The 26,754-nt window shown below is 35.6% G+C and overlaps 1 protein-coding gene across 1 annotated transcript in view; it reads right to left on the bottom strand.

The window, feature by feature from the left end:
- The window catches only part of DLC1 (DLC1 Rho GTPase activating protein), a 239,190-nt gene extending 222,849 nt beyond the window's left edge, over window positions 1-16,341 (bottom strand). Inside the window, exon 1 of the mRNA XM_065737003.1 lies at window positions 16,289-16,341. The gene's annotated coding sequence lies outside the window, so the exon portion shown is untranslated. The remainder of the gene's footprint in view (window positions 1-16,288) is intronic.
- Between the last annotated feature and the right edge of the window lie 10,413 nt (window positions 16,342-26,754).

Below are 26,754 nucleotides of genomic sequence, written 5' to 3'. Positions count from 1 at the left end.
TGCATAACTTGGAGACATGCAAGATAAGAAAAATATAAACTGAGAAGCATAACTGTTATGCTATTCAGCAGCTTGAGGACTGAAGAAGAAAAATACTGACTTGAAAATGGATAAAACCCTACAGGAACACAATCAATTTGTTAAATAAGCAGAGATCAACACTTCCCCATTGTTGCCCGATAACTGCCTTGTTTGACAAGCAGGTTTCTTATCAAGGGCATGACCACCAGACTAACAGAATTACATAACATCTACTGCCTACCTTGTTTATCAATGGCAAAAGAAATCCATTATACTCTTAATTTGCAAGTATTCTTGCAGGGTCTCCAGTATCTAGCAAAGGATGTTTTAAACTATTTGAGTGACATCAATCAAACATTGTCAGCGAGGTTTATGAATTGTTATGGAAACCATTTGCCCAATTGGTGTATGCATGCAGCAGCAGATGTGGTGATGTAACATACAATATGAATGAAACTACAGAAAATAATAAGGTGCAATAATATAATAATATTATATTATACACTTTAACTCATCACAGCATAGTTTGCACTTGTGTCACATCAAAATAAATTTTCACAATATTTTTACAAAGCCTTCAGTTATGAACATAGATTACAGAGTAAGATATTATCATCATTTTCAAAATGATACATAATCTACAGTGCTCAGTGACTGCACAATCTTCAGTGTCTTGTCCAGCTTCATAGTCTCTTCTATTGCTGGAACCTTTAGATAAGTAAGAGCAATAACTACGTAGGTTCTGATGCTATTAGCAATGATTCAGGCCTTAAAAGGTAATTTCAATGGAAACGTTTTCCTACCATAAAGTTTAACTGTGCTGAAGATACACAGCAGAAGTTTCATGCATTTTTCATACTCAACCAAAATTTTCTGGAGAAAAGGTATGTTCCTGTGTCACTTTGGAAGATAAGGTATCAGTGGAAGCAAAAGGACATTTATAGTGAAATTAACTAAAAAATTTATATCTGATAAAATGATCTCCATGACCTGTGCTTTTTATTACACAAAAACAGTACAAATAACAAATGTGTGGAATAAGGTTTTGTATGTCTGCCTCATGAGTTAAGTATTTGGTGAGTTTCTTGGAAAGGACAGGAAGATTTGCTGACTGAGACCTGTGACAATAGGATTCAGTGTCTCTTATCGTAAATGAAACTCAAATAGTGTCAATTGATATTTCTGCACATTAAGGAGGCATGAGAATTTGATGAAAAAATGATTTACAGGAGTGCCTGAAAAAAGCAACAGAAACAGTACAGGCAGTCACAAGAAAGAAAAAAGCAAAACTGAGCAAACATTCTAGGAATGCTTGGTACTGCAAGAAAAGAAGGAGTTTTTCAGGAAAGATCACTGGCTGATTTGAAGTCTCTCCTACTAGACTGAAGGTTGTCTTCTCTCTCAGATTCCCATATCTATAAAAGACACTTGACTGAAGAATCAGGAATCAAAGACACAGGTTGCAAAGAAATAGCAATATAATAAATGCTTGGTTATATATTCATTAACTATCAAATTCTCTCTGTCAACTTCAAATACGTATTATTAACATCTGCAGCAACTAGTAATAACAGAGAATGCTAGCGATATAGGTTATTCATATTGAACCCTGCTACGTTTTTCAGGTTGTTCATAGGAATTCATCATGAATAATGTTCACATCCAATACAAATGTAAATAACCCTGGAATTATGTATATTACATTGCTTGCACTAAACTAGCATTGTGTAAGAGATTTTTGATGTATTGCCACAAATCATTGGAATGACTATGAAAGGATTAATAAGCCATTAAGGAATTTTGTCCATTCTAATTGAATATCTGAGTTGTGGTGCATGGCTGGCAATGAGATTTTAACATTTTGATGAAAAGTAGCTTCTATCAGGCACACACAGCTGACAAGAAAAAAAACAAAAACAACCCAACATGTACAACAATACACACAAAAATCCACTCCCCACCTCCACTAGCATATTAATTCCAAGAAGAGATTAATATTAAATATTCAGCCTTTATCTGTGCCAGTGTGGTTTTATGCTTTAATATCATATAGTATGTAAAAGGTAAAATAGAGCTATGGCAAATATTTGCCTGTATGCTCAGAAAGTTAAACATACGCAAATAAAACTGCTTCAGTAAACTTTTCCAAAGCCCATTACTGATAAATACTAGATGATGAACTCACTCACAAATTAACTTTATATACATTCCTCTCCCTCCACTAAAAAAATTTGGACTACAGAAATACAAAAAGCTCTTGTACAAGCAAAATGCAGGCATAGTCACCATGATGCAGCTCATAGATCTCTGAGTAACATTCAGGTTGCTACTCTGTTGGACCCAAGACAATAAAATTGGTAGGTGAAGTTTAAAGAAGTTTGTTGAGGACTTGTGGGTGGCCAGTCAGTATGATTAAGACACAGATGGTTCCTAGTTCATTCAGAGAGTCTCTACCTGGTCAGAGTTGCAAGTAATCAGCACAGAAGAAGTGGGAAAAAAAAATATTTTGAGCATGTTCCTGTATAGGTTACTTTTGATAACCCTTCTAAAAAGTCCTACAGCCAAAGCAATGGAGAATAGAATTACGAGGGCTGCTCTGAAAGTAATGCTTCCTATTTTATTATGTCTTTTGATCCACAATGTCAGAGGAGTATGTTAGTGGTATAGCAATGGAGGCTGAACCTTCCTGCCAATACTCTGTTGCTATGCGACAGACAGAAGCAGAGGGGCAGTGTGGCAGAATGGCATCTGACATGAAAATGTGTATGAAGCAAAGCTGTGTCACTGAATTCCTTCATGTAGAAAAAATGGCTCCTACTGACATTCATTGATGCTTTCTGAAGGTTTATAGAGACCACACAGAGGATGTCAGCACAGGGGGACACTGTGTGATGCATTTCAGCAATGGCCACAGTGATGTTAGAGACAAGCCATGTTCTAGATGGCCATGAATAGCTCTCACACCATGAAATGAAGGACATCTCGATCAACTTCACCCATGCAAATCGCAGAACCTTAAAATGGCTTGGGTTGGAAGTCATCAATTTCCAACCCCCCCTGTCACAGATAGGGCCACCAACCTCCATATCCAGCACTAGATCAGGTTACCCAGGGCCCCATCCAACCTGGTCTTGAATAGTTCCAGGGACAGAACATCCACAGTATCTCTGGGCAACCTGTTCCAGCACCTCACCATTCTCTCTGTAAAGAACTTCAAAAATCATTGGATTAAAACCAAGGAACTGTGTATGAAGCTGAATATAAGCTTCAGTGCAATACAAAGAATGGTAGCAGTGTTCGAATATAGCAAACTTTGCTCCAGGTAGGTCCCACAAACTCTCACACATGAAGAGAAAGAGCACTGTATGCAAATGTGTCAGGACTAGGCTGAAGGTTCAACTTCCAGAGTCAGGCCAGCAGAGACAACCTTTCAGTTGCAACACAGTAACACCAGGCCCAATACCAGTTTGAAGAGTGCATAGCACATTGTCAGTCTTGGCTGGACTGTCCTATCACACCCATGGTATACTCCAGATTTGGCACCTTCTGTCTTCCATCTGCTTGAGCTGATGAAAGATTAATTGCACAGACAATATTTTCTGATGAATTCATAACAACTGTGAAACAGAGGGTAACCTCCACTGTTGCAGATTTTTATGAGCATGGCAAGCAGGCTCTTGTTCATCACTGGTAAATATACATACATAATGGTGGTGACCTTGTTGAGGACAAGTTTTTTGCAGTTGATAATTTGCTTTAAGCAAATAGCATTTTTCTACTGTATCTGTTGTATTTTCTGTGTAAATAAATATGAGGCATTAATTTCAGAGCAACCTACATATTTTAGCATGCTGTCTAAAAATTGTTAATGAGTTGAAGGGAATCCAGAGAAAAAAGGGAACTGGACATATAAAGAGAAAATAAGAGTTAAACATGTTTCTTTGCTACATGACAATTGTATCGACAACATAAATATCTATTAAACACTGGCTACAAAAAGCTAAGAAAGCATGTTTAAAGGACTATTCCACAGTGATTTAGTTATTGATAATCAATTTATTATTAAGGAAGAGAAACTAAAAAAATATGAAAGCCAAGAGTAGAAAGGCAGACACCTATCATAAATAGATAAAACAAAAAAATCAAAGCTGCATCCTGAACATAGGTAGTCCATCATGACATGTCATAGTTATCACCACCATAATGAAGCAATTTGCATCTGAAGGTGAGTTAATTTTAGATCAGCAGAAAGCTCTAATTGATTCTCTACTTGTACTGTACAACATTTTATCTGTTCTGCATCTACATCCCACCACTAGAACATGAAATCAGTCACGAAAAGCATTCTAATATTTTAAATTAACAAGAAGTTTTAAATAGCTTTGTGCCACACAGGTTATACTCATGATATCACACAGTTTTAATATCTATTCGGAAGTCACATTTTTTTTGTTTGTCTACAGTCAAGACAAAAAGACAATAAGGGTACCTCCAAAAGTGAGTATTATGCTTCAGATTACTCTGCAACTGCACTTTGTACATTTAACTGCAGATAAATTTCCACACAGTCTAAGAGCAGTCAGATTCAGTAAGCTCCTGAAATGAAACAGAACAACCAGAATAGATTGAGAGAACTGTGAAAAGGATGGGGTCACAACTAGGTTATAATTTTATTGTCAAATCAAAAGCAATGATTTGAAGAAGGATGAGATTCTAGCCTTAAAAATGTTCACACAATCCACTCACATTAAGATTTTGCTACAAGACACACTGCAGGTTGAGATTTGAGCAGATATTACCAACTTAGGCAAAGGAAGGAAAAGATGAAGACAACTTCTGCTGACTCTGAAGAAGAAAAATTGACTATGTGCCAATAGTTCTTTTCTGTGCAAGAAGTTGTACCATACCATGCCCAAAGTGGACACGACTACTCAGTTTCCTGGATGTGTCAGCAGGTAGCTATTTATCTTTTGATTTAATAAATTGCATTTTAAGTAGGTGGTAGCCTCTGCTAAGGGAATGCCTCTTATTTACTTTTCCAGTTTATACTTTGGAAACTACCACATCAGATTCCACAAGGTAAAAATAGTCACATATTTTAGGTTTTATATATAAATGGGCTTTTCCTGTGCATACCAAATTCTCCTCCTGAAACAAAACAGTTAGCTTTATAAAGCTCTCTAATCTTGTTGCATCTTCAGCAACTCACTACTTCTCTCCCACTTTCCCAAACCAACCAATTTCATAGTAATAATTTTTTACTGCATTTCATATCCTACCCATCATTTTCTCCTTACGATCAAGCACATAGGTTTTTCAATGTCTTAGTTGCATCTACTCAGACTGAGGAACAAAAAATTTACTTTGTTCAGAGCACAAACCAATTTTATGAAGTAGATTTGAAGACTAATATTTGACAATATACTAAAAGCATAACAGAATATATTCAAACCATATTTTCTCTAGGTATTATAATTTCAGCATTTCAGCTGCAAGATAATATTCTCTCCACTGAGTGTAGCATTTGCATCACATTATACTTCTAATAAAACTCTACTTAAAAAAACAACTTACAACAGATCAGATTCCACTAAACACCAAATGTCAGAAATACACATGTCACATGTTGCTCTCAGATTTCACCAATGTAACTTCGTGGTTGTCACGATGCATGTAAACATAAAAAATATAAAGAGCATATGTATTTTTTTTTAATTGCTTCAAAAATAGACTGTGATTCTGTCCTAAACATAAAATAACCCTTAGTAGAACCCATTGTCTACTTCAAAACTCTTGAAGACTTCTGTTGAACTACTTATTGAAACAGTTCTGTTTCTTTTAACCATGAGTTTGCCCGTAAGAGTGCAAAATTAATTCCCTATTCTCTTTTCCCAGAAGAAAATTCTTGCTGATAAACTGTTAGGCAGTGCTGGCAAACTGACTGGTACTGTATCAGTAGCTGACAAAGATGGTCAGACTATGCACAGAATTTACCGCATCAGAGATTGAAAGCATATGGAAAGCAATATATTGCTTATAGTCTCTCTCACTGGTAGGAAATTCTGTATGACATCTTCAGGCAGAGGAGAAACTGTTAAACCGAGAACAATTCACAGTCATTATTTTATCACCTTACACAAGATCTGCACCAAAGTACCTCTCTCTGCCATACCTTTCATCTTTATTTGGCAATGTAGAGCATCTTTACATAGAGCAGATATTAGAGAATTACTTTATCAAGGAATAGCTATCCATCATACCTTCTAATACCTCTCACATATAAAGCAGTATAGAAGTCCCTGTTCATTTCACTTGAGGAAACTCTGTAGCTTCTGTCACTCTTGCTCAGAAATGTTACCCCCCAACATACCAACTGCTTATATTTTTCAAGTGAAACTTACAGAAAAAAAAAAAAAAGGAAAAGAAAGAATAAACCCCAAAAAATTCATGCTCTGAGTCTGGCTGAGTTGCTTTTATTCATAGCAGCCTTTCTATTGGTGTATTTTGGTTTAGTGACTAAAAGTGAGTTAACAACTCACAAGTGTTTTGCCTGTTGCTAAGCAGTGCTTGCACAGCACTGAGGTCCTCTCTTGATACTGAGGAAGATGAAGGTGGGCAAACATCTGAGAGGGGATACAGCTGGTACACCTGACCAGGCCAAAGGGATAGTCCGTGCTATATAATGTGCTCAGGAATAAGGACTTAAGGAAAAGAGAAGGAAGGGTGGAATTTTGTGGTTATGGTGTTTCTCTTCCCAAGTAACCTGTATGATTGCTGAGGCTCCATTTCTAGGAAGTGGCTGAACATCTGCCTACTGATGGGAATTAATAAATGAATTCCTTATTTTGCTTTGCTTGGGCACCCAGCCTAGTTTATTGTTTTAACTCACAAGTTTTCTCACTTTCGTCTTTCCAGTTCTCTCCCCATACCACTGGGGAGCAGAATAGCCACTCCTATAATCCTATGGTCCACATCCTTTAACATGCCGCTAATTCAATCATCCCAATTTACCCTTTTATCTATCCAGCTAAACTCTATTGAATAGCTTTTGGCAGAGCAGAGGTAGACAGCTGAAACTACTTCCATGTTTTTCTACCCCATGCTTAGGGTTAGAAGATACATCTATTTATTTTAAGAAAGGTTTTGATGAATTCATAGCTTGGCCATACAAATTAAGTGCTAATGAAGCAAGGAAAGCCTTCTTTATTTTGTTGTTAAACAAACGCTAATGCTGAAGTGACTTCAATCAACCACATCTCCTCACCCAGAATGTGTGCGGGTACAGTCAGAACTGCAGCATGTCAGAATCATAGAATGATGCTGTCCATACATAGAAAGCACAGCAAAAATACATGCAAAATATTGTTTAAAGTGCTTTGCTTTCTCCTACGTTATTTCCTCTAGGCTATTATACCAATCACCTGGAGCATAAATCTGTCATCTTCTCCATCTGTTCTTTCTTCTAAAGCAGTTCCCCATTGCCCTTGACTGTTTTTCTAGTATTCAATTCTTTATCAAACCTAATTGGAAACAGCATTGAAACCGATACTCATCATCTTCCCAGGCACGGTGCTTAACTCTTCTGCATCCAGAACAATGCTGAACACTGTGTAGAATGGTCCAAAGGATTGTCCCTTCAAATGATGAGCCAAATACTTCCTCATCATTGAGACTACAGTTATTTTTAAGTATACCATGAAGAACATAAAGAAAATAAATTTAGAATTTCAAATTTTCCAGGCTGCCACCTATGAAGAGACAGAAAATGCTCTCATGTGAGACCTTGCAGAGATAAGAAGAGAAAGAACAGAAAGAACAGAATTTGGTCTCTCATACCAGAGCATCATATTTACCCTTATGACAGATGTGGATGCTGAGAAAATTGTAGAAATACCATGGAAATATAAAAAAAATGTTCAGCAAGTAGGGCTTATAACTACAGAGGCTGATTACAATCCAGGCACAGTATCTCTCTTCCTATTTTAATTCTAGCATTGTTGTTAAGAACGGCAGTGTCACAGAGAAAAAATAAAGCATGCTGTTACTCTTTATAACAAATAAAAAGAACATACTAAGAGGATATTTTACAGAACATCTGGAGTTTAATGCTTGGAAATAATGACTGATTCACTGCATGTACTGCAAGGTACAGAGGAAGCATGAGGTCTTTCATTTACAGGCATCACCAGTTTGTTTTCATTTGTGCTCTGTGATGTTATATCTAAATCTTTTAAAACTTCATATTTTGAATAGCTGAAGCACAAAACACTGCATTTAAAGAAGTTTCACACACCTAAAGCAGATGTTTTACTGTAGAAGTATAATAAGGTGAGTTTCTGCACAGAACGTACAATCTTTGTTAACACAAACCTTTTAATTTCTTGCTTAGTTTAAGGCTCTGACAGTATATTATCATAATGCTTTAGTTTCTTTGTTAATCTATTTGACCAGTAGGTACAAAAAATCCAACCTAATTTTATAATTTCAAAACTGGATGTTTCAGGACTATATATTGCTTTATCAATCAATAAAATAGTAAATAAGTTTTGCTAAAGAAAGCAAATTGTTCTTTACACAGAAATCAGACAGTAAAATTTACAGTCACTTTCATACAAACATGAAGTGCCCTAAAAATGACTCACAGAAACCAACCAGCTTTTTAAAGTCAACATTAGATATATTCTTAAACCACAACTGTGGATAAGTCTATGACAATATCCTCCAGCAATTTATAATTTCCCTCAACTCATGCATTACATCAGCTCTAAGATATTCCTATAGGAGGTTAAAACTTAACTAATGACCAGATAGAGTTATTCACTTTCACCAAATCATGTATTTTTACTCAAATCCCAAATGCCAGATATTCTGAATGGCAAAAATATTTTTAAGTCAAAGCAAATATATGAGAACACAAATATGCAACATTTTAGTTTATCCTCCTAATTTTTAGGCTGTTTCCTAGGAATGATAAGATTAAGATAAGATAAGAATAATGATAAGATGCCTTTACCAGTTATACCTTAAACCCAACTGTGATAGCTCCTCCTGAACAAATTTCTCAAATGTTTACGTATCTTTTTTTTTTGAGGTGTTTAATGTAACATCCTGAGTTCTACACACATGCCTGCAAAGTTACATCTTTTTGTCTCTGCTTATATCATAGAATAGAATAGTTTTGGTTGAAAGAGAGCCTTAAGATCATTTAATTCCAACCTCACTGCTATAGTCAGGGACACCTCCCTCCAGACCAGGTTGCTCAAAGCCCCATCCAGCCAGGCCTTGAATGCTTCCATGGAGGAAGCATTCACAATCTTTCTAGGCAAGCTGTTCCAGTATCTCACCACCTTCACAGTAAATAAGTTCTTTGTAATATCTAGTCTAAATCTACTCTCTTCCAGTTTAAAATAATTTCCCCTTATCCTGTTGCTACATGCTCTTAGAAGTCCTCCCCAGCTTTCCTGTAGGACCCCTTCAGGTACTGAATGGCTGCTGTAAGGTCTCTTTAGAGCCTTCTCTTCTTGAGGCTGAAACCCCCCAGCTCTCAAAGCCTGCCCTTGTAGAATAGGTGCTTTAGGTCTCTGATCATTTTCATGGCCCTCTTTTGGACCTGCTCCGACAACTCCATGTCCTTCTTATGTTGAGGGCTCCAGAACTGGATGTAGTACTCCAGATGAGGTCTCACAAGAGCAGAGTAGAAGGACAGAATCACCTCCTTTGACATGCTGGTCACACCTGATGCAGCCCAGGATACAGTTGGCCTTCTGGGCAGCAAGCTCACATTGCTGGCTCACACTGAGACTTTCATCAACTAACAAATCCTTTTCCTCAGGGCTGCTCTCAAGCCATTCTCCATTCAACCTGTGTCTGTGCTTGGGATTGTCCTGACACAGGTGCAGGACTTTGCATTTGGCCCTATTGAACTTCATGAGGTAGGCACGGGTCTCCCTTTCAAGCCTGTCCAAGTCCCTCTGGATAGCATCCCTTCCTGTTAGTGTGATGACTGCACCACTCATCTTGGTGTCATCTGCAAAGTAGCTGAGGATGCACTCAATCCCACTGTCCATGTCAGCTACAAAGATGTTAAATAACACTGGTCCCAACACCAGTCCTGGAGGAATGCCACTTATCACTGGTCTCCACTTGGGTATTGAGCTGCTGACTGCAGCTTTCTGAGTGTGAGCATCCAGCCAATTCCTTATCCAGAGTGTGGTCCATCCATCAAACCCATTTTTCTCTAATTTGGTGACCAGGATGTCATGCATGACAGTATCAAACATTTTGCACAAGTCCAGGTAGATGACATCAGTTGCTCTTCCTTTAACTACTGACACTGTAACTTCATCATAAAAGGCCACCAAGTTTGTACATACTGGGCAAGTCATGACATGTGAATACATATATATGAATATGCATAGCCATATGACTCCATGTGATATGAACAAAAAATCAATCAAGTTATTCTAAACTGCCTTCCCAAATTCATGCATCTAGCTTGCTCTTAACTTGACATAAAATAGATACTTGATACAACAAACCCACTGGTAATCCATTTAGTTAGATTAGACACATTTGTCTGAATAATCAAATATTTCACTTTTAAATCACACTCACACAGGAAGCACTTTTTTTTCTTGTAAGCTTTCACTTTGTGCCTGATCTTCTACCCATTTTCAGGAGGTGGCTGACACAGAAGTTACATGAATTATATAGGGGTGAAGTCCTGTACTTGTTTCCTTGTGTTTTCACAAGTGCAAGCAGCATGACATCAGTATCTATATACCCAGTTGCCTCATATTTCATAGTATTTTTCATGTTTCTTCTGCAGTGTGTGGGTTGTTTAGGTTAAAAGCTCTTTTGGACATTATTTTTATCTGTTGCCTAGTTAGAATTTGTTATAACACTTTCTAAACTTGATAAATAATACATAGCAAAGCAAGCTTATGGTGAGTGAATATTAATGGCAGGGATTAGAGTACAGAAACTAATCTATAGTCAAAGAACATTAAGCACAGAGTACTAAGTGACATAAGTAGGCTAATTGGATGCTTTTTACAGGAGTTGCTTTTCTGCAAACTCGAGATTTACCTGACAGAGATTTACTTGATGACTCTTGGCATGAGAAAGAAAAAAATTCTTCTCTTTTGTGTGAGACCTGTGTCTTGACATCTAGGGGAATAGACAAAAATCTACCACGTACATTAATGGCATATTATTTTCCTTCTTTATTTATTTCAAGAATCAAAATCATTCTTACTACTTTTATTACTCATTTCAAAGTCCTTTTCCTACTCTTGAAATATATGGGTAAATGTTATTTTCTTATTCCAGCATACAAAAAAATAACTACAGAAGTTTCTCCCAGCACTTTTTCAGTGGCTGCAAATGCAAACTGTTCTAGACTTAGAACAATTTAGACATCAAGAGGAATTCCAAACCCAAAGGCTGAAATCTGCTTTTGACTTGTGGAATTTTATTATTAATATATGAATATTTTCTTAATGATATTGATAACCATATGTTTTTCAGCCAGAGGTACTATAGAAGCTACTAGCCTACTCCACAGATCAAAATCTGACTGTCTCACCTATGAATCCTAAAGGGGCATAGCACTTGAAGTTCATGCTTAGTAGAGAGAAGGAAAATAAAAGTAGCAAGAACAGACAGTTTACCAAAATTATTTCTTAAACAATGGTCAGAAACACTTTTGCAGCATTGGAAATTCAGCTACCTGCCCAAAGTATTGGCCTCTCAGCCAGATCAATGTATAGAACCAAACTTAGGCAGCAGAAAAACTTTGAAGGAAGACCTGAGTACTAAAATGTCAATGTCAGAAAGTGCCAGCCGTAATCCTATAATGTTCTAGAGCTCTCTCAAACTAAAATCCAGTAACTGTGTTGGATAAAACTCAAATAGCATGACTGGCAAATGCAAAATACATAAATTCTATGTAAATTATAACAATATTTTCAAACGACAAACTCCTAATCTTATATATAACTACAATCTCTATAGAAGACAAGATTGTTGTTTTACAATCAAAAATTACTACAGAGAGAGTGGAAAATGTAGTTATGTTTACTTCGATACTTTTGGAGGCTTTTCTTTTAAAAGTCCAAAATAAAATAGGAAATTGAGGTTGAGGCATAGAGCCAACTTTGACTAATTTTGTGAACAAAGCTGGTAGATGTATTCATTTACTGAAAACTTCTCAAGATTTATTTGCTTACATATAGGTATCTACTGCTCTTCTTAGTGACAAAAGGAATCTGATCCTCTCTAGGAGATATGTGCTCCTTCTGGAGCAGTAGTCTTTCTAAGCAGGCAGGGCATCCTTGGAACCTCTGAGTGTCCATCTGAGATCAAGCTCTTTCACTGGTATGACACCCACAGTATCAGAGAACTTGCTGAGATATACATATAACTATACCTGTGTGACTTCTGCTGATTTCAGTATAGCTCTCAGTTGAAATAATGTAAGATCAGATAAAGCTGTAGTATTGTAGTAGCACTGCATATCAGTTATAATACAGGGATATCTGAGGTGCATTAGGGAAGTCTAAATAGAATGAACAGTCTAGAAATACTATCCAGAGTGATTCTGTAAAGCTTACAGTTAAGATTAGAAGACTTTTCCAGAAGGAAGCCTTCAGTTAAAAAAAAAAAAAAAGAAAAAAGAAAGCGAAACACAGCAAGTACATAAAATACATTATTAGATACATAATAAATAGCTAGCTTAATGCTCCTGTGCATCAGTACAGAGTGATACGTTATTTAACTAGCCTTTTGAAAGCACATTTTACTAAAGTGGCACTTAAGTAGAGTGGAATTTCAAAGATATCTTCACATTTCAAGAGACTATGGAATAAATTCTACCTTATGAAACATATATGCCAAAATTATTATACATGTATGTAGCTCTGAAAGTATTGTCTCCTATTTTATTCCATAAAAACTATAACAGACGCAAAAAGCTCAACATTATTTGACAGAGCAAATTCTCATGTACAAAATGTACAAATCTGCACCAGCAAAGGTGATGCATTGTTGCTGTCACCACTGCTGAAACACACCACTGCCTCACTGTGCTGACACCACTGGCTGGTCTCCATAACCATTCAGGAAGCATTGATGAATGACAATAGGTGACATTTTTCAATTCCACGCCTTTTCTTCATCTGCACATCCATGTCAGATGCCATTTTGTCAGATTGCCCCTCTGCTGCCATCTGTCACGTGGCAACAAAAAGCAAAGGAATACTGTCAGAAGGTGCTACTCTCATATCATCAACACTCATCTCTGACAGTAGGTGCTAATATAATAAAATAGGAGGCATGTACTTGTAGTAATTAATCAATTTTCCACTGAAGTATGTATTTATATCTGAATCATAGAATGTCTAGAGTTCAAAAAGACTTAAGAAAGACCATCAAGTTCCTACCCTCCTGTCATGGGCAGAGTTGTTACCCACTAGATCAGGCTGCCCAGGGTCCCATCCAACCTCAATTCCAGGGAGGTATCAGAAGTTCATAGCTTCATACTTTGCTATTCTAATATTTACATTGTGAAAACAAACTAGAAATCTCAAAATATATATAGATAAAGTCTACTAAAGCTATCAGTCAGCCATAACAGTGTCCAAAATCACGTAAGTGAGAAATCAGATGAACTACTCGCTTCATATACTAAGAGATAGCCCAGTTACTGTCAAATACCAGTCATATTACTGTGTGATTCAGTACCTCTCTGCAACTAAGTAGCTCAAATGCAATAGGGTACTGATCATGAGCACATGAGATCAAAGCCAGATCTGGCAATTGTAACACTGAGTTGTATTTTTTTTTATTATTATTTTTTAAACTATAAATTCACACACCCCCAAAACACAGTCAATATTCCTGTGCCAGTAGCCGTGTTCTGAACTGAACTTGGTTACTGGGTGTTGCAAGAGAAACAGTTACTAAGTCCTTAGCAACATTTTGTTTCCTATTGAATGTTTACATTGATAAAGCAAACAGTTCGTTTTATCAAAGAGCTAGAGCATACCATGCTTTTAGTAGGTACAGTGACATGGATGAACTGTTGCTTTCTGTTAGCATAAGTGAATCCTAAAAAACCACAAGCAGAGGAGTCGATCTGCCCATCAGTCTGTCTGGTACATGCTTTACTCCACTACACACTCCAATCCACAACACATTCAGGTTGATGAAGAGATGTGGAAGTTCACGGATGAAGCTAAGGCTATCAAGGTTGCACTGACTTAGCAAAGTGTCGTTGGCATGAAGACAATCCCCACCAAGCTTTCAAGTGTGACTGAGGAAGAATGCTGAAAGCAGAGTAATTAACTTGCACCCGAGACTGTGTCTTCAGGAAAGAACTCATTGTATCACAGCAGTAAGTACCACCAACTTTTACCTCATGCATATGCTTCCAAATTTAACATAAGCTCTGTGCAATTCTTGAGCTTTATTGCTTTCTGATGCAAGTCACAGCTTCATTCTAGGTGGTTCAAATCTATTTCTTAGTCTGATTAAGAAACCTCTATATTAAAATTGTATCTGTTTTTGGCAGGCATTCACATATGTTGCTATTCATGGCATCTTCACTATCAAACACCTGCCAAATGCCTGTTCAGCTTTTCATAACAAATGGGGCTGGGCCACTGGCCACATGCAGTTTCTTGCTATTTCTCATTTTTATAATTTTGAGTTTTGCTGGACACTGGTTGTATCATCATTTGAACAGGAGTTAGTGACTCCATCTATAGAGCAGTCTTTCCTGAATATTTGTTTCCCTCCTTTCTCCACTCCAAGAAAAGGTTAAATTTATACTTAGAATTGCTGCTGGAGGACCAATGAAGAAACAGGATGCAGACCAAAACTGTGTGACAGATATGGGCTCCCACTAATTAGTGAGTGAGCAGGGTTAGCAGCTGAAAATGAAGGTGCTTCTAATCACGGTCCTCAGAAACAGAGCAGCTGGAGAAGTACAGGAAAGGCTGTCCTTCCAAACTTTCTGGAGACATGGATCCCATGAACATTAATAATTGCTATGACTATTTGCAAGTCTAATAATAGTCCTAATAATGAAAATAAATAAAATTCTAATAATGAAACTGACATATACATATCTAGATTTCATTACATAGTCTCCCCTATGTTTCTGTCAGTGAAGTAATTTATGCCATAGCTGATTATGTACATAAAGAAACCAAACTGACAAAATTAAATTGTTTTATTTCCTTATGCAGCAAGTAGCTCCTAAAAACATGAAATACATTCATAAACTGAGATATTTCCGAGCACTCTCTAACTCAGCTTTTAGAATTTTTGAGTAGGGGAACATTTTAAGTGCAATTCAAAATGATTATTTATTCACTTACAGTTACAAGTAGGTGCTCTATACATCATATTGACTAAGCAAACCTCCAGAGTATAAATGTCAAAGACCCTTGCCCTGTCTAAAAGCAATGTGCTGAATAAAACCAGGGGATTTCAATTAAGGATGAATGTGCAATTACTTTAAGAAAGAATAAAATCAAGATCTCCATTAGGATTATATGAGCAGCTGTTTAAAAAAGATGCTGTACAATCATTCAATTAGCTCTCAACCTTGAAGGCCACAGATCATTTCATTTGTCATCACATTGATCTGGCTGCTCTACATTTTGAGGACTGCTTACCATTAGGTTATTAGATCTAGCTAATTTATTTTCTTAGATTTACATAAATATATCCTACATTAGCTAATTAAAAAAAACTAGAAAATTTGTATCAAGCCCTTTTTACATGTATAACAAATTATTATTCTCAAAACACTAACTTTCATATTATACGTATTTCTTCAAGGTAAATATGAGAAAGGACTTAAAATTGTCATTTTCTTTCTGTTAACTATGAAACTATAAGATAGAAATAGATACTGAGGAAGCAATACTAAACAAGAAAATCTTAAGTATCCTCTCAAAATAAAAAAAAACAACATATGAAGTACAAAAGCCATCTCCAGAATTTTTACATGGTTTTTGAACCATATTTTTTCCAACAGCAGAACAACCTTCATATCTATTAGTTGCTTTAATTCAAAGTACAGTAATTCTAACAAGATTTATTTTTTAAAAATGAAGGTAGTTACAGAGCTTTTAAAACACTTTTTCATAGAAGCTGAAGTGATACTGTAATATCTGAAGTAATTTTATTTACAGAAAGATTTATTAGAAATATTTTCTTGATTTGTTAAAAGGTGTATAAAAGATCATTCTCTTACCTCAGTAAAAGATGCCTGCTTCTGACTGGAGCAATTTTATTTGCATGCCTGTAAACTCTTGAGCAGTAATCCTGTTATGTGTCTACAGCAGTTTCATAGGGGTGGGACTTCTGTCTAATAATGAATTCACCAGGGAATCTTCCTGTTCAAAGAACACTGCTGCTGAAAATGCAGACACAGGGAATAAGTACACTTATATATATTCAGTGACGCGGAATCAAATATTTTCTATATGGTAACACTTTGACAAAAAGACTGAAAATTGCATTATGCTTTACAGAAGAATTGTAAATGTGTGTGCACACACAAAGAAAATAAATATGAGAAAATCACTTATCTAGTCGGTATAGGTGTAATATAATGGCATGACTGGTATGTTTAGTAATTTTAAACATTTAATGTGAGAAGCAGAAACTCAAAATTATATTTTAAAATTCAGATTCATATTTTAAATTCAAAATTGTACTTTAAAGAACAGATTCATACTTCAAAACTTATTTTTTACAGTATCTTAATCATAAATGATGAGCTGTATAAAAAGCAGATGTACACATGCCCACTCGCAATCACTAATTTCCCTTGTAACACAGCAGCACAGATTTAATGAGGAAGCTCTGCAATATCTTAACTCAATAACATCAAAACTAGCTTCCTACAAGCTCTTTGATAGAGAATGGTGATGCTTATAGCCATTATTAAGATCCGCAAGTGAAAAAAACTGTGGAAAGTACATGTGGTCACATGAAACAGACAAATTTGACAGCAGATTTACATGGCTACTAAAAGTGACATTTCTGATGAGGTTACAACACTGAATGTGACAAAGGCTGAACTATTCAACCAACCACTTTAGCGAAGCTAAATCATCCAGCATTTTTCACATCTCATTTGTAGATTAAAAAAAGCAAAACAAAGCACAATTTATGTCTATATCTAAAACCCACAAAACCAAGTTAAAAATAGAACTTGATAGATTTTAAGATACCCAAATTGAAATCAATCTACACCCTTAATTTTTGCTAATGCCTAAAATCAGGAAAACCTCTTAAGGAATCAACACAGTATATATTGAAATAAAAATCCTTGTATGCCTCTAGACTTGATTCTTTATTCATGGATGTTCAGTTGAGGATAGGGTTGAGAACATTCCTAGCTAGCTCTTTCAAAATTGAAAGCGGACCAAGAAAACAGACAGTTCCTTCCCTAAAATCACAGAATCATAGGGGTTGGAAGGGACCTCCAGAGATCATCTATTCCAACCCCCCAGCCAAAGCAGCTCCCTAGACCAGGTTGCACAGGTATGTACCCAGACAGGTCTTGAATGTCTCCAGAGAAGGAGACTCCACCACCTCTCTGTGCAGCCTGTGCCAGTGCTCTGTCACCTGCACTGTGAACAAGTCCCTACACACATTTGTGCAGAACTTTCTATGCTGCAGTTTGTGCCTACTGTCCTATTGCCACACACTGCAGAGGAGAGTCCAGCCTCCTCCCCTTGCCTCACGCTCCTTAGATATTTATAGACATGGGTCAGATCTCCTCTGAGTGTTCTTTTTTCAAGGCTGAACAGACCCAGGTCTCTCAGCCTTTCCTCATAAGGGAGGTGTTCCATGCCTTTTATCATCTTTGTAGCCCTCCACTGGACCCTTTCAAGCAGATCTCTGTCTTTTTTTGTACCCTCTCATAACTTTTCTTGTTTGCTGCTTCACTACAGGTACTGAGAGTCATATCTTTCTCAATGAATTTCTCTGCTTCAGCATTGGTTCAAGGTTTGGAAGACACATCAGCTCCCTTCCTTTGATTTTCATTACCCAACTCTATGCAAGCGCCCTAATCAGCAAATCATCAAGTGGCCTATGTACTTACCACATCTTCTTTTGAAGCTTTCTCATTGAGGACATAAAACAAGATTGTGAGGTACTTAAAAGACAAACCAAAAGAATAAACAGCATACTAGAAAGTTCAAACATGAACATAACCTGAATTGCAGGTAATGACGTTTATCTGGAGTAAAATTTTAGGATTTTATTTCAAGAGCGGTGAAAAGAATTTACAGTTACTTAAAGGGCCAAAGGTGAAGGAATAGCAGAGAGGGATAAGAACATACTGAGCTAGGCAAAAGCCAGAATAGAGAAAAAGGAATATTTTATTCCAATCATTAGAGCAAATCATAAGACAAGGAAGGAGTATAAACTGCAGGAAGAAGTGTTTTCTAACATCTGTAGTGGATCTATCAGTATGACAGATTCCGCAGTCTTGTCTAAGAAGCTTTAAAATGAGATTGAACAAAAAAGTAATAAACAATAGCTTTACATTGGCTAAATCAAGTCATCTGCATGTCTGTACAGAGCTTCCATTGCAAGTTTAATATATTGAGAATGCAAAAATGAAGAACAGTTCTATCAGAAATAATTTCACCCAAAGTAACTTTTCTAACTGACAAAAGAGAGTTTCAGAAGTTATTATATTCACAGAAGTATAAGTTTAATTCTTCTGATGAAAATCTTAAAAGCAATACGACACTAGTTTATTAATTTACTTCAGAATAGTAAAAAAATGCAAGCTGTTTACCTAAATTAACCTTCTTCTCAATTATAAGTAGAAACTTTAAGACTGCTTCCCATAGCTCTGAGAACAAAACCTTCATGTCAGTACTTTGATTCTGCTCTTTGTATAAGGTAATTGCACCCCAGTAGATCCTAGAACTTAATTATTCTGACTTAGCACATTGATTTTACTTAAGACCTTCTTTTATTGATTTACGGTACAGTTGAAATACTATTTCACCTGGCTTGTGCGTTGCTTGTATTAAATTACTGTTTTTCATCTACTTTACAGATTACTTTGTAGAAAAGTGGCCCCAGTCTGCACAGGCATTGTCTTTTAAGGAAAAAATTGCATGCAGCTCCCTTGTTACTGTTGGATAGCCAAACATTCAGTAACACTTTTGATCTTTAATAGCTAGTGAGTACCAGATACAAGTCTCCTGTATAGCTGTTCTTTAATCATGTTAAGTTGTAGCATTTTGTAAATGGAACATATTCTTTGATAGAGGAAATTAAATTTCACAGAATATTTTTCTGTGAACACTGGTTTGATTTACAGGTATTATGTTGCAGAAATATAACCAGTGTTTAACAGTATCTGCAACAGCATGGAAACAATGAATGCTTCATACTTTTTAATACTTATTAACTTACTGGTAAGTGCATTTCATCTACAAACTGTAAACAGAGACTAAATCAGTCAAACAAATACGAGCAGAATCATTGTTCAGTTGCATTTAACTACTCTCTTCCTCTTTAGCCAGAAGAGGAGCTGCATATTCTTCTATATAAAAACATGCAAAATATTTGACAGTTTTCTTTCTTTTCCAAGCTGAAATACATCAGGCAGCATGGAAGACTTGAAACCTACATGGAACTGCCACAGACATTATTTCAATGTAATGTTGATGGCATGTCTTCTGTCATTACCTGTCACTCTGTTTTGGTGCGGTATAGGTTGTGTAGGGTCAGTTCTTCCACCTCTCTGGGGAAGAAAGTACTGGTACTTTTTTGAGATGCCCACTTGAGATTTTCTTGTATTAACGGCTTTCAGGAAAGAAGCATGGAGAATCTGTCCAATCACCTCCTGTTTCTAATTCAAGAGATTGCAGAATCACACATAAGAGATTTAAGAAACTTTTTCAAGAATTCTTATCCTATTCCATAGTATAAATAATTATCTTTAAAAAAGAATATTTTAATTTCAGAAAGGTATTGTAATTTAGCAATGTATAGATTTGTAATGAATAAAATGAAAAGAGTACACTACAAGTACTCTTGAATACATCAAAGACTGGATAACAGTATTACACAGGAAAACAATTTACAATACCATAGTGCATACTTATTCCATTAAGGGTTTAGAGTCTTTGTAATCTCTTCTAAATTAAAATTAAACTGTATTATAATTAAGCTAATTAAGCTATATTCCAACATCTGAGTTTAAGAAACAAAGGGCTGCAGTAAGAAAAGCTGTTGCAGAGAAGAGTGGCAAAGTCTTCAGTACTTTACAGATGACTTACATAACTGACTATGCATGATTATTAGTCAGCCTAAGATTCTTGGAAACTTCAAGATATGCCTTGCATTCTACAATTTTCTTCTGGAGATGCATCAGTGCACACATATACCACTTCAAACAAGCTACTTCCCTCACTTTTACTCTACACATAGTTTTTAAGCCTCAAAGTTTGCAGTGTTTATGCCAATACAATTCTTAATGCGTTCCTGTTGCTATGATCAGCTTGTTTACAGCTTTCAGATGAAGTCACTCATTCATATTTTTGAGAATACTCTGGAATTTTTCATTGACTAAATAATAACTTATAACCTTCTTGCCCTACATGCGTGGGCAGTGCTTCCTCTCTGCGTATCATGTGTAGTACTTCAATGGCAGCATTGGCTTTTGCCAGCATCAGAAGCATTGTACTGGCATTTAATCTGTATGGCAAGCAAAATTAATAATTGCATCCATTCTCTTCTGAAGGCTAGGAACTGATAGGGAAGGCATCCAATAAATTTCACTGAAATTTCTTTGTACAGAGGAGTACAATCTAATGTGCTAGAGGAATTTCAGAACAGCATTCACTATGTTTAATTTATAGGTGCAATATGGTTCAGTAGTCATGCTAATGAAAAGGAGAGCTTTTCTTCAAGTGTAGATTTCCACAGGATTCATGTTTTCTTACCAACTAAAAGAAAATTACGTTACTTTTCTACTAGTCTGAAATCTAAGGGAGAACACCATCATTTAAGTACTGTAGTGCAAAAATATAATAGATGAAACGTTGAAAATAATGCAGTAGATAAAAATATTGAAAAATATCCTTATTTATTCAGAACACTGAATTTTTCTGGTTCAATTGCCTTCACTATTTGTGCAAAGCTGATGTTTAATTAAACTGGATGTGCTTTTCTGATTATAATCACATAACATTTCAACATAGAATATTTCATTAGTAAAAGAAATAGAACTCAGTGGAAAATTGTCAGTTACAGAGAAGAATGTTTTCATATGCAGAAATTTCTCTTATTACAATTTTTATTTTTTAATAAGGCCAGTGTTAAACATACTAATTTCAGAATATTTAGAAGTCTAGACATTAAAACATTTAGTAGTGAAGATCTCAGATCAAAAGATACAGTTTAGATAAACATCAGAATTTCCTGTTTTCCTCTCATCAAGGACAGATTTTTCTTCAGGCAACAGGCACCAAGTTTAGTAAGTACAACCACACACTGAAGTTTGTGAGGTTCAACATGGAATTCAGAAAAAAATTTCTCCAAGGTAGTAAAACACTAGAGATGATTACCTAAGGACACTATTCCCAACTTTAACAATTTCAAGACTCCTGGATAAATAAACCTATTCAAGCATTGAATAAAAATGAATATTCAGAAGTATGAGGAAAACAGGCCAGATATTTTGCGGAGAGACTGAGATTAAACTCAGAGCCCATCTTTCCAAAATCTAACTCCACTTCTCATATGTCTACAGACAGCATAAGATGAAGCACTGAATAAAATCACAATCCCATACTACCAATTAAGGCTTTATAACTGATTTGTATGTTCCAGGACTATGTTAAAAACTAAGTACTAAGTGCTCATTCCGAAAGAAACACACAAACACAAAAAAGGCCTCTTTTTCTCCATCCATCCCAAAAATCCAAAACCTGGTACAGAGGTGAACTGAATAATTTTTTCTTGGATTAAACCTAAACCCATAAGTGGTTACTATGGTAGAAATGAGTGCAGAATAGTTTTACTCTCTTATTTCAAAGACACTGGAAAGCGTTCCTCACACTTGATAGCACATACTTATTGCATTTCTCATGAAAAACTGGATTATAAATACTTTCATTTTGATATTCATAGACTGATATCAAAATACTGCAACATTTCCTGAGTTTCCTGTTTCCCATGACTTCCATCTGCAAACTTTTTAGTGACCTTTGAGACAGGGATTTATTTATTTATTTATTTACTTGGGGGGGGGGTGGGTGTTTCATCTCACAGTTTCTGTAAAAATGATCATAGCCTAAAGCATACTTAAGACTGAAAATTTAAATTTAGAAACTATTTTGCTGTTCTTCCATTTCTCACCCCCACTTTTCCTCCCATACTTATTTTTGAATAATTTTTGTTGTTTTTTTCAATATTTCGATGCACTTCTTGTCGTGTTTAGAAGTCAAGGTTTTACAAATAATTGGAGAAAATCACAGCAAAAGAGTAATTACTATGGCCTAGATTACTTGTTTTCAGTTGTCTTCTCTCCATCTATTAAACTGGAAGATATGAGACTTGGCTGGAATGTTTGAGTGTATTTCTTATGAGGAAAAATTTTAAAAGGATATTTCACATGGTTATTCCAAGAGCTAGGAGATCCACCTGAATTTAACCATACAAACTTAACACAGAACATTATAAATCACTGATTAAATGATACGTGCCTTATCTCAGCACCCTTCTAAGAAATAATCCAATGTCAGACTGGAAAAATCCACTTAGTTTATATATACCAGGAACAGAGAAGTCTCCTTAACATGTATGATTCATTTCTACTTTAAAAGGGGGGAGTGGGAGAACAAAATTTTACTTAGATACTTAAAGGTGAGATTTAGTAAATAATATGGTTTTAGTTAACATTGGCAGGTCACTTCCAGTTATTTCACCAGTAAAAATGGAATAATGCTTTCTTACCTCATCACTGAGGGATGAGTTATCAATTTTAATCAAAACACACCAGGTTTTTCCTTGTAATGCACTGACATCAAAGAAAAGTAGGAGATCAAGGAGAGTACTGGCATAACTACTTTGAAATTAACAAACATGCAATAGGTAGCAGTTGTAATGTACTCTTTACAAGAAGAAAATACAAGACTAGGACTCAAGTTACTCCCTATATATATAATAAAACCTGGGATAAAGACTTAAGAGATCTTCACGCTGCACATATTCACTAGTCAAGACAGAAGTGTTAACAGGTTTTCACTACACTGACTTTTACAGTTAAAAGAAATGAATACTCTAAAAGGAAATAAGTAGTAAGAAAATAAATTGCTATGGCAGAGATGTGATGATTTATCACTTCTATCTTTACCTTTTGGGGAGAGACAAGATGAAGGAATAGTTCAGAAGTTTCATACACATGTGCCCAATTGCAGAAATATTTTATTATTAAATAAAAAACACCTAAAATATCAGCTTGGTATTCACAGAAAAGAAGTGGAGGAGTCAGTGAAGCTATACCTACAAAAAGAGAAGTTTCATCATGTAAAGTTGCATCTCAAACAAAACAACATATGAACCATCAATTTATTTTCCTCTGTTCTCCCCTCCACTCCCACTCGCTTGCAAGCATGGAAACTGCATTAATTTTATTTATGCCTTTGAAATCCATTTAAAAATATTTGAAATCAATGCTATTTTTTCCTTAAACTAAAAGGAAAGAAAAGAAAAAATATCTATATATCACTAAGCTGATACTCAGGATCATGTCTCTTGGTATTCCTTATCATTCTTAGAGGCTGAACAGAGTCTCCCATGCAGGGCTATGAAAGATCCTGACTTAACCACTCCTGTTCCAAAGCTGCAAAGGCCACATAAGACAGAATGTGCAAAAGCGCCTCACAGAAAGAAAATTCTATAATTTCTTCCTTCCATATTCACAGCTCATTTTATGAATGGGAAGAGATAATCAGAGTTGCCACATAAGGTACAGCCAACCACAAATAGACACCTCGTAAGTATAGGACTCCCATATTACTTTTGTCATACCTTCTCTTGTTTAAATAGATAAACAATTTTGAGTTCTTAATAAAAGTAAGTTTAGATTTCTCTTTTATATGCTAGGGAGTCATGCTTGGGATTAGAAATAAGAGGCTTGGCGTTTCCTCATTTCTCTCTTATTACTCCTTCTTGTTCTCAGCATTCAATCCTTTCACAGCACTACACAGAAGAATTTTTTTTAAAGGTACAATTTCAAGTGCTCTATGGGGGCTCTATAATAAAGCACCATCACAACTTCAGAGCGTGTGAGACAGAAAATAGACAAGCAAGATAAATAGTATAAACGGATGCATAGAAAAGGAAACATTTTTGTTTAGCAACAAGAATGGTAATAAGCTCGATTCAGCAGTTACTTGGCCTACATATTCGAATTATAATTTACTCAGAGATTTGTGTTGCAAATGTACATCTGGACTTTGTCCATTCGACCACATTGTTACTTGTCCTGCTATTTATTCCAAATGTATTTTCACATAGCTCTGCAGAGAGCTTCCTTTTCCCAGAGGATTTGCTCCTACCAGATGGTATTCACATGTTCATATTATGCCTAGATTTCAGTAGTTTTTCCACAACTCTGTTTTCAAGTAACAGAAAATAACACCACACAGTCTCTGTTAGAGAATTCTGAAGGAATGAAGTTACTTCAGCGTAATGAGTTTCCTAATAGGAGAAATAAATGTAAAAGTGGAAAGATTTTTTCTGTTTCATGCGTCACTTATGATTATACTTCTAAGTATTTTCAGTTCTTATTCCAGGATGTTGTACCCTACCTTTTTTTCTTAGAAAAGATCTTGGAGTGTAATTACATTATATCACCCAAGATCAGAACTAAAGATCAGAAGTATATGCTCTTTCTTTTGAGTCTATAAACACTGATGCACAGGCTGAGATATTTTGCTCTTCTATAATAAAAAAAACAATGACAAAAAAACGTACATAACAAACACCCTATGTAATAACAGAAGAATGTTTATTAATGTTGTCAATACATCTTAGATTTAGCTTCCTTAAAATTTATCAACTGTAAACATGTTATCCTAGAGAAGAAAGGTTTGTTTTAAAAACAAATTTAGAAAGCATTTTTAGCAGTAACTTAAGTTCATTCAGCTGTTGGAATTATTTATTTATTCAATGATAAATTCATTCCATCAAGTACCTAAGATACATCTTGCTGAATATTCATTCATCAGTTCAAAGATAATAGCTTACAGTTGCATTGAATATTTGTGAAAATCACACATACTGGAATGCTATTTAATAGGACCCAAATCTTCAGTACTCTTGGCAACACAATATTACAACATTTTAATATTATACTTCACTTTGAAGAGAGCATTTTCTTTACCATATCAGTTTCCTTCTTAGTTAAAAGTCAAGCATTATACAAGAAATAACTTTTTATCTTGCTGAAATCTGTTGAGCTTCATTTGATAATAGTGCTGTCCAACTGATATTTTAAGACACACGTAACAAAAAGGTAGTAAAAATGTTAACCATTTGTATTAAACACCTTGAAAAGCCATTCAGTGAAACTGGATAAATAGCCATTTATACAGATAATGACAAGCATCAACAATACTGGGACAGGCTTCAGCAACATATAAACCACTTAAAAATCATGCAGAGACATTAAAATAGCCTTTCATAGTACTAAAACATGGTTTAAAAAGAAAAACATTAAGATATTTTTTTTATGCCCAGCTCTGCTATGGTCCCTTAACTGCATTTCCACACAACAGCCTAAATCCTCCAGTCCTGTGTACAGTGAGAAGCAAAAGTAATCCGAGGTGTTTAGTGACCACTTTGATCAGTGTTGCTTGTTTCAGGACATAAAGAGCATTTCCAATACACCCACTAATACTTCACAGATGCAAGAACTGATATACAAGAAGTTGACAATACTTGACATTCCAGCTCCCAGAAACAGGTCCCCAAGCCTTCTATGAGTAGCATCACTTCCAGTCAGACTAGTAGTTTTCATAGCTTCCCTTCTTAAAGCATGATTTTCAATAGCTGTAAATAAATCATCAAAAAAATAAACAACCCACCTACCCATGTCAACTAATCATCTTTCATACATTAGTATTAACAGTATTGGACACACTTAGAGTATGTTAATCTTTTGATTAACAGGGCAGACAGCTTTGTTACTTGAAGACAAGCCTAACTATCCTTTGCCAGACACCAGTCACGTCAAACTAAAACCAGCAATTATGCGAGAAATAACTAAAAGAAAATCAAGCAATTACTATTTAAAATTGTCAGCATTCTGGTAAATTCTTTAGAAATACACATATTTGATAAATTCTAAGGGAATATGCAAGCCAAACTCACCTGAGCATCCACCTCTTAAACACTGTTTCTGATCAAAACTGTAAAATGCCTAGGAGAAGGCAGAGCATAGATGAAACTCTTCCTCTGCAGTACAAGACTATAGTAGCATAAGTATACAAGACAGTCCTCTTTTATACATTTTTTGTGTTTTAAAACATCAGTGGGGCTATCAGAGGAACAAAGAAGCTGCTGATCACAAAAATAACGGTAGGGAGGTTTGTCACACTATTAAGAACTGTTATATGTGCAATTGTACGTAGGGGTGAAGTTAAAATGAAAATGGTTAAAACTGAAGTT

Source organism: Cyrtonyx montezumae, unplaced genomic scaffold (genome assembly GCF_038088225.1).
Source record: "Cyrtonyx montezumae isolate F1298 unplaced genomic scaffold, pur_monq_1.0 scaffold_2, whole genome shotgun sequence".
NCBI classification, from domain to species: Eukaryota; Metazoa; Chordata; class Aves; order Galliformes; family Odontophoridae; genus Cyrtonyx; species Cyrtonyx montezumae.
The sequence above is the reverse complement of the archived record's forward strand: the minus strand, read 5'-3'. Positions and strand labels throughout refer to the sequence as shown.